The 14,416-nt window shown below is 50.6% G+C and overlaps 1 long non-coding RNA gene across 1 annotated transcript in view; it reads left to right on the top strand.

Moving 5' to 3' along the window:
* LOC116556155 overlaps positions 1-10,844 on the top strand; it is a 141,049-nt gene extending 130,205 nt beyond the window's left edge. The window contains exons 3-4 of the long non-coding RNA XR_004270869.1: positions 8,563-8,621; positions 9,885-10,844. This is a non-coding gene — a long non-coding RNA (uncharacterized LOC116556155). The remainder of the gene's footprint in view (positions 1-8,562; positions 8,622-9,884) is intronic.
* Positions 10,845-14,416: the final 3,572 nt, after the last annotated feature.

Genomic DNA, 14,416 nt, shown 5'->3' with positions numbered 1-14,416 from the left:
GTTCACACTGCCATCATGATTTAGGCATGAGGCTGGGCACAGTGGCTCACGCGTGTAATTCTGACACTTTGGGAGGCTGAGGCTGGAGGATTGCTTGAGTTCAAGACCAGTCTGGGCAATGAAATGAGACCCTGTCTCTACACACACACAAAGCCAGATGTGGTGGCATGCACCTGTAGTCCCAGCTACTTGGGAGGCTGAAGTGAGAGGATTGCTTGAGCCCAGGAGCTTGAGGCTGCAGTGAGCTGTGATTGCACCACTGCACTCCAGCCTGGGTGGCAAAGCGAGACCTTATATCTCAAAAAGGAGGAATAAAAAGAGGAATGAACAAAATGCCTGGGCTTGAGGGAATTCAGGCAAGGGGCCGCCCAGGCCGAGTCTTCAGAATGAGTCATTCTTATCAAGGGTGGGGCACAGCAGTCAGTGCTATGGTCTGAATGTGTCTCCTCAAGATTCATATGTTGAAATCTTGGCCCCCAAAGTGAAGGTATTTGGAAGTGATGGTATTTGAAGGGTGATTAGGTCATGAGAGTGGAGCCCTTATGATTGACATTAGTGCCCTTTTGAAAGAGGCCTTAGAGAGACTCTGCCTCTGCTACAATGTGGGGACACAGCTAGAAGGTGCTGTTTATGGACCTGAAAAAGGGCTGTCACCAGGCACTGAATCTGACCCAGTCTTGACTTTCCCAGCCTCCAGGACTGTGAGAAATAAATTTTTGTTGTTTGTAAGTCACCTGGTCTATGGTATTTTGTTACAGACGCCCCAAAGAACTGAGACATTCATGGTTTGTAGCAATAGGCAATAGAAGCTGATTCTGACTGGCTAAGCAGAAAAAGAATTTATTAGAAGAATATGGGGCATGTCGTGTAATCAATGATGACAGGAAGGGCTGGAGAACCAGACTTAAGACTGTGCTTCCAGGCATGATGCCCACGACATACAGAACTAGATGGATGGGGAAACCACAGCTGCTGCTGCCTCACCAGCTTCAGCTGCCACGGTCACTCCCCACTGATTGTGCTTCCAGGCCAAGAACGTAATCTTGCTACCACTTCTACCCGCCAAAGCTGGATACATTCTTACCACCCTTGCCAGCATGATGGATTCTGGGTATGGTCTCCTTCCTCAAACTCCTCCCTTCTAGAGAGAGGTCTCTGGGGAATGAAGTTAATGGGTAGAGTTGGGGTCACCTTCTGTGCTCCAGCTGCAATGAAGGCTGGGTAACCCAGTTTGTGCTTTCTGCTTTGGGAAGGTGTGACTCATAACGCTGGAAACTCCTGAACGTAGCAAGGACATTTGCGGCCAAACCAACTGACTACAAACATGATAAAGTTTGTTACGAGGATGGAAAATCCACACAACAGAAAATTTGTCTGTTTTTTTCACCAGTGACACTCCCGCACTCAGCTATGCCTGGCACCAGGTAGAAGTCAGAATAACATGTGGAATAAATGAATAAATGGCAGAGAGGGTGGTGATGATCATGGGCTTGGACAAGCATCCTTTTACTCACAGATGTCGCAGGAAAGATTTGAGGTCTCTGGACAGCTCTTGAGCTTTATTTGGACCAGTCCTCCCATCCAGTGTGTGACCTGGGCCATTGGTCTGATTCTCTACTCTTTGAGGAATGGGCTAAGGCCTGGCTCTTGAAATTAGGCAGAAAGAAATTGACCCAGCTCAAGCGGGGAAGGTTGAAACCAACATGGCTAATGATTAAAACATGTTGATTTCAGCAATCTCTACACATTTCCTCCGCTGTTACTACAGTGGATGCTGTTTAATCCAGCGTCTGGTCCGAATGTCCTCCTTCCTAACGGGCCCTATGTTTGTTCTGGCACCCATCCTCAGGGTGTGTGTCTCAGGGAGGAGTTGGCCCCATCCTAGCTCTTGAACCACCTGGCTAGTCCAAAGTAACCCTCTCTCCTTGCCAGTGATGGGTCGAGAGTGGGCCAATAAGATGCAAGCAGAGATTTTTGGGGCCTTGGGGTGGGACGGAGGAAGACGTCCTTACACTTTTGAAAGTGTCTCTCAAGGTTGCTCTATTCTAGTTTTTTTGGAATGTTGTTGTGGGTGAGTCTAAGATCCTTAACTGCCCCAGCCACCTCTGGTCTAGTCATAGGATAGCATGTACACACACACACACACACACACACACACGTCACAGAGAAACAGGGCCAGGCTTCCAGGCCACACCAGCCCTGAATTCTGCCCTACCTGCAGGTTTCCAGAGCTCCGTAAGATTGATGCCACTTTGAGTTGTTGGAGATTCGGTGTTTTGTCTCTGAATACCCCCCTACAGCTACCTGGATCACTGGTCGGCTTGTGTGTGTGATGGTTCCAATCCCATGGTGAGGCTGGCATCTTGCTGATGCTGAGGGGCTAATAAAGGATGGCCCCCTGCCTGCTCTCAGATGCCCTCCTATGGCCACATGTGTGTCTGAGAGGCATCACAGAAGGACTTTCCTTTCAAGGCAGCCCTGTGTCTAAAGGACCCTGTTTAGGATAGGAATGCTCCAGGAATAGGCGACCAACAGCCAGTTAGCATCCAGAGCATGAAGGAGTTGGTCAGGGAGGTGTGAAGCCAGCTGCCAGCCACCCTCTGGATTTGGATGGAAAGAGACCTTGGGCAGAGGGGAGAGAGGCAGGACTTCCCTTCTGCCCAAGGTCTCTGTTGAGCAGACTCTGTTGAGCACTTGGCATGTCCTGTGACCCCAGTTAGGAAGGCAGTTGCAGGGGCATTTCTGCCTCCACATCACTGCCTCACAGGGGCGTGGACTGCTTCCACATTATTTAAAGAGAAAGGAGGGCCTGTTCTTCAGGTCTCCAAATGGCTCCTTATTTCCCAGGGAGGGGAGGCGGGTGGAACATAAATAAGACAATTTATTCAGAGAAACCATCTCCCCTATTTACATTTAAATTGAATAATTTAAAACACCTTTACCCATTTCCATAAATTATCCCCTGTTGGATGGGCAGTGCAACTGTGCAGAGGGGGTTCCGTCCTGGGGAAAGGCCTAATTACATTCCCTGCTACAAGGCTGGGTGGGAGAGGGAGCGTGGGGAGGTGGGCAGGGGCTGGCAGCCTGGGAGGAGGGAACTCCACGAGGGGGAGACACTTGCCTTAGAATTGGCAGGAAGAAGGGAGTGAGGTAATAAGAAAGTTAGATCTTTTTAAAAGTTTTAAAAAGAGGTAAAGGGCCAAACGTCTTCCTCTTCACAGAGCAAAGTCAGTGGGACCAATCCCCTGTCTTTCAGCCAAGGGCATCACTCAAACTTTGATCTGGATCATCTCTCCTAGTTTTACTACCTTTCTTTTTTTTTTTTTTTTTTTGAGACAGAGTCTTGCTCTGTTGCTCAGGCTGGAGTGCAGTGGCACAGTCTCAGCTCACTGCAACCTCTGCCTCCCGGGTTCAAGCAATTCTCTTGTCTCAGCCTCCCAAGTAGCTGGGACTACAGGTGCCTGCCACCACGCCTGGCTAATTTTTGTGTTATTAGAGAGATACAGTTTCACCATATTGGTCATGCTGGTCTCGAACTCCTGACTTCAGGTGATCCACCTACCTCAAACAACTTTTGCAGCCTCAACCTCCCATGCCAAGGGAAGAGGAGGAAGGGGGAAAAAGAGCAAGGTTTCCTTGGTGATGAGTTAGTCACAGTATTTCTCCGGCATCTATTGTTTGCCAGGCTCTGAGCTGAGTGCTGGGGACACAGGGTAACCAGCCCCAGCCCCACCTTCCAGGGCTCCCCTGGGGGTGGGGGACGAAAGTGACTTTCATACAGATTGTATGCACAGAGCAGAAACAGGAGAGACAGAGGGACCCACAGGAGGTCAGAGGAGTGAAAGGAGCCGTCCCATGGGAGTATCCGGGCTTCATGGAGGGGGTGGCTCTTGAGGTGCCCCTTGGAGGATGGGTAGGCTTGGGCAGGTGCTGAGGCAGGGAGAGGGCATCACCAAGTAAGGTACAGAAGTGAGGAGGCTCCTGGTCTCAAGGCCAAGATGCCTACAGCTGACTGGAGAGGATGAGGGAGGGGAGCAGCTGGGATAGGGGCCCGAGGCTGGCCTTTATCCCTCAGGAGGAAATGGAGAGGGTACAGGAGGCAGAGCTGTTGCCAGGCTTGGTGGCCTTACCATGGCGCTATTTTGTTTAACAACACAGCAAGAGCTTGTGTGGGTGGAGCCTGGGCATTCGGGTTCTCTGTTATCGACTTCTTTTAGTCTCCTTAAGAAGGAGAGCTCTCCTGTTGCCCAAATGCCTCCCTTTCCCCACCGAGGGCCCAGTGCAGCTGGGGGCTCTTCCCAGGTCCTGCTGATGCAGAGGAGATCTGGCTCCTGGCAACTGCTTGCTAGCTCTTCCAGGCCCTGGTGTCTCTGTGCCTCCAGGATCTGCTGGGCTGTCACTCCTGAGTCATCCAGACACGAGAGCTACAGACCTTCCCCACCCTCCCTAGCCCCCCCCAGGAATCTCCTCTTGGTCCTTCCCAGAGATGGAGTTCTCACCAGCTTCTCTCCTCTCTGGACTCAGATCAGAGCCTGGAATGACTGTACTCCTCCCCAACTGAGGGTTATATGGCCGGTGAACCATGTGGCGATTTGGCTTAGAGAAGAGAACAGCCAAGGGTGGCCTGGAAGGGAGGCTGGTGACAGGCTTTTAAATGCTTATGACAATCCTACGGGGCAGGCATGATTAATTCTGCCTAAGAGATGAGGAAACTGAGACTCCAGCCTGGGGAAAATAGACTCGCCCGTCGTTCTGTCTGGCTTTGAAAGCCCCTGCTGCTGTGGGCAGGTTGAGCCATGTAGCTCAAAAGGATGCTGACACAGTTGCTGGCGAGCAGGGCTGTGCTGGGGGCCCTGCGAGCAGATGGGACATAAACCTCTTTGGGAAAACAGATTAAAGTGGCCGTGATGGTGCTTAAAAGCCATGCAGTCCCCTTGCATGTTCATGGAAGCTTATCGATGTGTCCCTCTGCCATTTACAAGCACCCTCCTGGGCGAGGAGGGGCATATCCAGCAGTGAAAAATACCTGTGGGACAAGGCACACCTGGCCCCCTCTCCTGTCTTCTCAGAGCCAAGGCTCCTAAAATAAGCCCCTCTATGCTAAGAAAGAGGGGTCTCCAGCAGTAACTTCAGAGCTGTTTTTTAGCTTCTCCCAGCACCTGTCTCCTCCAGTCAAGTCAGTGGTTTGTCTGCCCTCTCCTGCAGGTTCAGACCCAAATCTAACATTGACTAGCTGTGTGCCTCTGGGAAAGTCACTGTCCCTCTCTGAACCTAAGTCTCACATCAGAAGGTTGTCGTGAGAGCTGGAAGAAATTGTATAGTGAGTCACATGGCATTAAGTGGCACACCAGGCAGCTGCTCACTAAATGCCAGCTTCTGCTCTGATAGGCCTGCCGCCTTAAGGAGCTCCTCCCAGCTCCTCCTCGCCTTTCTCAAAAGTCCCAGGGAACTTGTCTGGGAGATCAACCAGAGTCCACTCCCTGCAATAACTGTTGCAATGCTTGGAGTCCCCTGGGCACTGAGGTGTTCAGTTTGCAGGTGTTCACGCGTGACTGGTGGTAGAGCTGGGCCAGGCAGACCTGCTTCATCTCCTGGCTCCTTAACTCCTTGCTATATGACCTTAGGCAATTGACATAAGCCACTTGTGTCTCACTCCATTTCTGTCTCATTCTCCTCTTCTGTTAAAAGAGGCAAAAGAATGGCTACCTTGCAATGAAATTGTGAGACTTAAGTGAGAAATAACTTGGGTTAAGCACATAGTATGGTGTGGAGTACACAGCAGTCCCTTGGCAGCTGCACTGTGTGTGTTGAGGGGGTCAAGCTGCTCCCCATCAGGCTGAGTTCTCCCAAGAAAGGACTGACTCCTCTTTGTCCTGGGTCTCCCCAAGCACTAAGCAAAGACAGTCCCCATTTTGGAGGGTTCATGCTAATGGGAAAAAAGTACCCCTCCTGCTGCTCACTCCCTAGGCTCCCAGGACATTCATCTTATTAACTTGGTAATTGGTTAACTGTTGGCAAAGGGCTTGCAAGTGTGGCTGGGATAACAGCGGAGCTATTTGGGGATGATTATCATTCCTCTTTTGAGGTTTCCCATTTGAGTTCAGGGGATCAACCATCAACAAGATGGAGATTTCCTATTTCATTCGACAGAGTGATTTAGTATCTGCGATGTGCAAAGCAAATCCTAAGGTGCCTTCTGGGCTGGTATTGGGGCGTCAGGGATACCATAAGATCCTGCCCCCAAAGCATCTCCAGATGCCATCTTGCTCATGCCAGCCCAGCCCCAAGCATGGCCAATTAGCCAACTTTCTAGCTCTGGGAGAGGGAGTCCAGCAACGGGCAAACGGTGGTTTCGTCGGGAGCACTGCCCAGGTTGTCCTGGACCATAGCTCAGCCACAATCAGCTGTCTGATTTGTGAATGAGTTTCTAATTTCTCCTGGCCTCAGTTTTCTTATATAATGGATAATTTGACTAGATGACATTCAAGGTCATCTGTCAATGCTAAAGTACTGTATTTCTAGAACATTCGGTTCTTAGGCGGGTCTAAACTGAATCCCGCTTGCTGGATTTGAAGCCAATGGCAACTACATACTTGGTAATTGGTGAGCAACATGGGGTAAAGGGGTGACCAACCCTAGTTCTCAGCCTAGAGGGCTGCATCAATTAATTAATTATTATTTGTTCTTTTTATTTTTTTGTTATATACATTTTTTGAGGCGGAGTCTCTCTCTGTCACCCAGGCTGGAGTGCAGTGGTGTGATCTTGGCTCACTGCAACCTCTGCCTCCTGGGTTCAAGCAATTCTTGTGCCTCAGCTTCTCAAGTAGCTGGAACTAAAGGCATGTGTCACGATACCTGACTAATCTTTGTATTTTTAGTAGAGATGGGATTTCATCATGTTGGCCAGGCTGGTCTTGAACCCTTGATCTCAGGTGATCCATCCACCTTGGCCTCCCAAAATTCTGGGATTACAGGCAGGAGCCACCGTGCCTGGCCTACATTTTTTTTTTCAGCCTCTTATAGTGAGAGAGCTCTGGTGGGATTGCATTCTAATTAAATATTTAATGGAGAGTATCTGTCTGTTAAAATTACTGTCATCGCCTTGGGGGTGGGTCTCCTTTGTATTCTTATTTGCAGCTTGCCCTCAAATTGCAGGACTAAGCCTTGCTGGAAATCGCCCCCTAAGACCATGTAGGATCTAGGGGTCTGAAAAGATTGTCCAAAGGCCAAAGGAGCATTTCAGGGCTGTGATCCCTTTCATCCTACCCGGCCTCTCAGAGCCTGTTAAAGAACTCCAAGCAGGAACCAGGAAATGGGTTCAGCCCCATGTTTGGAGCTTCTCTTTATTCTGCCTGCTTTCTGAGAGCTGGGGGAAGAAAAGAGTGTGTGCTTTTTCCCTGCGTTAATAAAACCCGAAATGAGTCTTCATTAAGGGCTCCATTAAGAAGCCACTGTTATTCTTGGCACTCATTAGCGTTGCTGCTCACCACTAAATTGCCACACTGGCGTTTTCCCCGGGCTTCGCAGGGCCCCCTCCCGATGCTGGAAAGCTGCTCTTAAGATAGATCTCGACTTGCTGAGTCTCAGAGATGGGGGGACTAGCTCCTGATGAGTTTATCTCATCCATTCCCCTGTCTCCATACACATGCTTTTCCTTCTAGCTCTGCCAGCTTCCAGAGCCTCTCTCACTACACTGTTTGAAGACTTAGTGAACCCTGGGTGGAAGTTCTTCCTCTTGTGAAACTGCCCTGTTTTGCTGTAACGTCAGCCCATGTGGAATCCTTCACTCTGACACCGAAGAATACCTTTCTTTCTAAGAGCACTTTGCTTCCTTTCTCTTACAATGTATTTCCCTAGACAATGTATTTCCCTAGGGTAAGTTTGTCTTTTAGGTTCACGGCCCCCTGTATTTGTGCCCTTTTTAGAGAAGAAGCTCACTTCATACTTGCTCTCGAGGCCCTACGACAGTGTCCAGGCCTTTATCCAGGACCTGTGGCTACCTGACCCCTTCTCCCCAAACAATCAACCAACACATATTAAATTCATACGATGTGGCAAGCACGGGGCCAGGTTTTCTCTCTCATGTAGCCAAAATCATAATCCCAACAAGTGAGATTTTGGCTGCTAACATGTTATAAATGAAAAAAAAACAAAAAACAAAAAACAAAAAACTTTAAAGGAATTTAGGCCCTTGATCACATAGGTGGTAAACAGTGAAGGCAGAGTCAAACCCAGATCTCCTCGCTCCAAGTAGAATGCCTGACCACCTCCCCAGACTGTCCTTGTCTTCTCTCCCCTTCAGATGATGACCAGCGAACATCAGAAAGGACTCTGAGATGCACTGCTAATGGCGAGCTGCTGATGTGACAATAAGTTAGACTAAGGGTTTTGCTCAGATGTTAGAATTCTTATATCCAAGTGTTGTTGTTTCTATCAGTGTAGTTCACTTGGAAAGCTCAATACCCTTTCCAGTCATGTCACACTGTCAAATCACTTTGGGAACACCCCTCTGGAAGTCTGTGGCATGTGGTCTGGAATACTGGCAAATGTTTATTCTTTTAGGGTAAACTGTATCTTTGGAAACACCCCCAAAGGCATTTGGATTCAAGTCTGGAGAATAGGTAAGTCACCAAAACACGTGACTTTGTTTTGAGACGAAAACCTTTTAAAACATTTCTCAGTGACGTGTAGATACTTACTGTACCACAGGTCCCAGTTTTTGTGTTGTAAGAAAGATTTCTCAAGTCTTTCAGAATCTTGCCATGTGCAATAAAGCTTGACTGACCACTTGATGGGGATGGGGTTGGGGAAAGGTGGGCACTGATGATTGAAACCAAGCGACTCATGTTCTCCCATCATGCTTTCACCACTGTTTAGGCTGTGGGGAGCTGGAGATCCTGGCAGATGCTGGCTCTCTGATCCTGGGTCAACTGGGGCATCAAAGGTCACTGATGACCATTTCCCTGCCACAGGCATTGCCAGGTCTGGCTTTACATGGACAACACGATAAATGTAGATGCTCTCTTTTCTGTCCATCACAAGAGTATGGCTTAGCCTTTTATAGAAACATTCCCTGTTCCTGCATTCCCTGAGCTCTTCAGCCATCATAGTCACTTTTTTTTTTTTTGAGATGGAATTTCACTCTTATTGCCCAGGCTGGAGTGCAATGGTGGAATCTTGACTCACTGCAGCCTCCACCTTCTGGGTTCAAGTGATTCTCCTGCCTCAGTCTCCTGAGTAGCTGGGATTACAGGCATGTGCCACCATGCCAGGCTAATTTTGTATTTTTAGTAGAGATGGGGTTTCTCCATGTTGGTCAGGCTGGTCTCAAACTCCCGACCTCAGGTGATCCATCTGGCCTTGGCCTCCCAAAGTGCTGAGATTACAGATGTGCACCACCACACCTGGCCTCATGGTCACTGTTAATTTTCTCTTCCAATGAACTGAGTCTTTTACCTTCTTCAGTATTTTCACTAGTACCAGAGAGGGAAGAGGAAGAAGGCTGGACAATTGCTTCTGGCTTCTGGGTTCTGACTCCTCTTTCTTTAAACTTGGTGATTCTGTGTAACAACTTATTGTCTTTGACGTGACCTCACTTGGACACACTTCTTTGAGATGCTCAAGTGTCCCCTTTTTGTTCTCTGACTTCAGCCATGTTTGACCTTGATTTTCAGGCCTCAGGAATACTCGCTGGGGCGGAATGCAGTGGGAACAGGAAGGTGTGCTGGGCTGGTGTTGAGAAATTGCTGCTATGGATTGAGAGCTGTCAGTCTCTCCTCCTCTGCTTTCAGTGGAAACCCATCTGGTAAAGTTACAGTCATATTAAGCATGAACAACTTAACAGGCACCCCTGGAATTAGGTGCCCTTGTCTCTGTTATTTCAGGCAAATTCAATGGAAACTTGGGCAGTGACTATCCCTGTGAGCTTCAGTTTTGTCATCTGTGAAGTGGGATAATAACACCTATCTTTGGAGGTTGTGAAAATCAAGTGAAATGATTCATACAAAGAGCTTGCTTCATGACTGGTGCACACCAGGTGTTCAAAAATGAATGCCACTATGTATGATGATACGAACGTATTAGTGACTCCAGTTGGCGGCAAGCCGGAGCTAACTAATCTCAGAGGGAGGGGAGGGGAGAGGTGAGGAGTGGGTGGGAGCTGTCCATGGTTCTGCGTCCATTCAGCCAAGAAGCCATTTGACTGAGGAAACATCAGTGATCACCTCTTTTGGGTCAGTACTCTTCTTGGCACCGAATTCTTCAGGCAAAAGGAAAGCGCTTATCTAGGTTCTCAGAGTCTCATTCACAGAGAGGTGAGAGTGTTGGCGAGCATAGGGCTGTCTCATGTACGTGAATCTCTGTGGGCACGTTGTTCTAACACTGTGAGTGTAATCTGTGTGTGTGTGTGTGTGTGTGTGTGTTTGTAGTGAGAAACAGGGGAGGGAGGATGGGAAGAGGCCTTGTGGGTGGCAGCTGAGATGAAGGTGGGTTATTGCTGTAATGCAGCCCACCTGTGTAAACTAGCCAGCATGGAGGTCCCAGCTCAGTCACGAGGAAAGGATGGTCTCCCGGAAACCCCTGAAGAGACTGCAGGGCACACCAACTTCCACCCCATCCCCATCCCAGCCTACCAGAGGAGAGTAAATCTGAGGACAGAGCTGAGCTGTTCCCCTGCTGGGCACTCCAAACTAATTTTCTGGTACATTATACACTTGGCCTTTCGAACAATCAATGGCCTTAAATGCTGTTTGGTTCCTACAGCCAAATCCAAGAGAAATAAGACATAATCCATCTGGCGGATATGGCCAGGGCAGAGAGGGAGGGAGGGAAAGAGGAGTCTAGAGCTGCTGGGACCTCCGCCCTCTGCCTGGCTCAGGAGGGCGGGATGGGGTTGGGGGTAGAAAAGAGAGGGACCTGCCAGCTTTGGAGAGAATTTGCCTTTAAGAGGTATTGATGGCCAGCTAATCACAGGCCTGTTTATCTCAATGCATCCTGGCCACTCCAGCTGTCACTACCCCAGGGGCTGAGCTCTGGTCAGGGAGGGCTGGGATATGGCTCAGGATTCAGGGCTCAGGGCAGTGACCCAGCATTGGTGTGGATGTCCTTGAGACCAGGACAGATGGGTCTCAATCTGAAGTTAGATTTTGGGCAGAATCACCTAGAATCCCTGAGATGGCACCAGGCAGGATATCCTGAGGCCAGGGACTGGTGTTGACTGGTGTTCCAGAGCAGGCTTAGGACTGACTGGAAGAACCCGCCCCGGGCTCAGCAGGACAGCATGACCACTGCTGGCTCTGGTCTGGGGTGAAGCCTGGCAGAGGGCGGGGTGAAGGAGATGCATAGGAAGGAAGGGTCTTAGTTATTCCACAAGAGAGGGAAAGCAGGACCTGCCTCCTTCAGTGCCTCTGCTGCCCACAAGGGTGAGATTCCTGGAAGGACCAACAGCCCAGAGTCTCAGGCTGCCCTGCCGCCACCGAAGTCCAGCTAGAGGACTGCACCCTAGGGACCCCAGGAATGAGATGGGGGAGTCAAGCACCTGGCCCAGGGCCCAGTTTCCCATCTTTTCTAGAAACTGTCACTGTCTAGAGACAGGTAGATAGAGGATGCAGACCTCTGCTGGACCCACGGGGTTGGACCTCTGCTGGACTCAGTGGCAGGACCCTGTGGGAAACTCTCTGGCGGTGGGATAGCTGATGTTTGCAGTGTGAGGTCAATTGTCTCAGCCACCTGGTGAGATGTGGGGGAGGTGGGAAAATGCACCATCCCTAAGGGCTGTTTGGAAGTGGCTTCCCTGGGCAGCATGTGGGCAGAGGGGGCAGCTCTGTTGCCCGCACCTGGCTCTGGAAAATGGGACCTACCCTAATGGCTTGTCTGCATTTTCAAGCACTGCCACCTGCCTGGGTTGCTGCTGGGACCATGCCTGAGGTACAGGCCACACCTCAGCCCCTGCAGGAAGCGGGGGTAGAGGAGGCTGATAAGGGGCCCACCCACACGCCAGGTCAGAGTCAGAGATGGGACAGGGAGCCTGGGGGGGGTGCAGAGGGGACCTCCCTAGAGATGGGCAGTGGGGACTCATGGTGGGCGATGACAGGGAGGAGAGAAGCCAGGCTTGGCATTTGTTTGGGCTGCAGAATCCCCTCCCTTCCGGTTATTCACCACCAGGGCCCTCGATGTCCCCTCTGAGGCCTGGCCCTACCTGGCCCTGCTTACCTAGAGAACTGCTCCTGCTTCCTTGGTCTGGGGACGTGCAGCCTTCAGCTACTGCAGCAGTGACAATGCAGTGGTGGCAGCAGCTCTGTGATAAAGGCGGGGCCTGTGCACCTCTCCAATAAGTAATTATGCTGAGAGTGTGTTCTACGGAGACGCGGGGCTTGTCTGACAAGGCACACTCTTGTTCCTGCCACCGAGACAGCTGGGGAGCTGAGTGGAGAGGCAAGGGGCTGGAGGCGATGGTGCCGTGTGGGGACCAGGCCTGGATAATAGGCTGCTGAACCCAAGGGGCGCTCATCCAGGGGGTGCACCTGCCCCTCGCCAGGTGACAGGAAGGAAAAGGGGTCTAGGTCAGAGGACTTCCCAAACGGGGATGTGTAGAGGAGCTGGGGGATGTTACACACTTATAATCATATCTTGTTTTAACAATTATTATAGTAGCAGAGATACCTAATATTTACATAGTGTTCTGTACTTTTCAGAGCATTTTCATGTTTGATTCTTCCCATAACCCTTTCATGAATGGACAGATCTTTTCTCCCATTTGAACGTTGAAGAAGCCAAGACCTGAGAACATTCAGTGGCTTGACCAAGGTCGCTGGACAGAACTGGATTTCTTGACCTGCTGGTTGGGCTCCTTCCCTAGGTCCAGGTTGACCAATCCCTCTGACACAGCTGAGCCCACACGGCACAAGCCCTATGTGTGACGTTCCCAGGCAGGAGCTGAGAGGAGACGTCTGGAGGGAGGAGGGACCTGGAACCCTGCATTGGGAAGCTTCTGGCAGCAAGACAGCCCATTCCTGCAAGGCAGAGCGAGGCGGCTCCACAGGCGTGGACGAACATGTGTTTTCACGCAGATGCAACGATGTCCTAGGAGGAGCTGCTGACACTGACTGCCATCTGCATGCCGGGGCTGGTGTAAAAGATACTGCATGATAAGCAGCCCATGCCATACTGTGCACATGTGAAGATGGTGCCAGTGAACCCCAAAGATTCTGCCCAGGAGGAACCAAGAGCCCAGAAGAGATGACAGGCACATGCAGCAGGCCTGGGCTAGCCAGGGAGGTTTCCTGATGGAGGCTGTTCTGAGCAGAGTTTGGAGGGGAGAAAAGGACAGGCACCATCAGATAAGAAATGAAGGACCTGGGGCAAAGGGATGAATGGTCTAGGATGGCGAGTGTTTCAGCTTGGGCAAACCCAGGGGTGGACGGAGGCCTGGGTGGCTGGTGGTTGAGATAGAAAGTCAGGCATGAATTTAATATGATTAAAATTAATTAAGGAGCCCCTGAGGATCATTACAAGGGAAGAAACATGATCAAAACAGTGTGACACGAGGATGGGAAAGAGGGACTGGAGACTGGCATGGGGTGAGCACTCTGGTCAGCAGCATTCCATCTGACTTGGAATTTCAGGCCACCATGGAATCTGGAATTTTCTGGCTGGCTGCGGGGCTTTGGGGCCTCCAGTGCCCTCTGCCACCAGCTTGGGCTGGGTTCTGGAAGGTGGGGATGGATGGCTCCCACAGCCCATTGCCCCGACCCATGGCGCCTTCCTCCCCAAGCCGTTTCTTCAACAGGATGCCAGTTCAATGCTGGATTCTGCCTCAGGCTCCAGGAAAAATCTTGCTGCTCTGGGAAGATGCCCTGCTGCTCCTTCTGCTCTGCTCCATGGTGATTGATGGCTGTGGGTAGGTGGGTAAGAGCCTTCCTCCCCCTATCCAGATGGTTGGAGTGGGTTAGGCAGGCTCCCGGAGTAGCCGAAGAGGAATGGATGGGCCAGGGAGGTGCCCAGAGAAGGGAGGAGCTCCCAGGGTGGTTCTGGATGTAGTGGCTGGTTCCAGGGACCAGAAGATGGCTGTAGAGTACTGCACCATTATCTTCATAGTGGGTTCTTCTTCTTCTTCTTTTTTTTGAGACGGAGTTTCACTCTGTCTTCCAGGCTGGAGTGCAATGGCACAATCTTGGCTCACTGCAATCTCTGCCTCCTGGGTTCAAGTGATTCTCTTGCTTCAGCCTCCTGAGTTGCTGGGATTACAGGTGTCTGCCACCATGCCCAGCTAATTTTTGTATTTTTAGTAGAGACAGCGTTATACCATGTTGGTCAGGCTGATCTCGAACTTCTGACCTCAAGGATCTGCCCTTCTTGGCCTCCCAGAGTGCGGGATTATAGGCAGGAGCCACCATACCTGGCCAAGACTGGGTTCTTC

This window comes from Sapajus apella, unplaced genomic scaffold (assembly GCF_009761245.1).
Source record: "Sapajus apella isolate SASKATOON/1434 unplaced genomic scaffold, GSC_monkey_1.0 scaffold16, whole genome shotgun sequence".
Classification (NCBI taxonomy): Eukaryota; Metazoa; Chordata; class Mammalia; order Primates; family Cebidae; genus Sapajus; species Sapajus apella.
The sequence above is the reverse complement of the archived record's forward strand: the minus strand, read 5'-3'. Positions and strand labels throughout refer to the sequence as shown.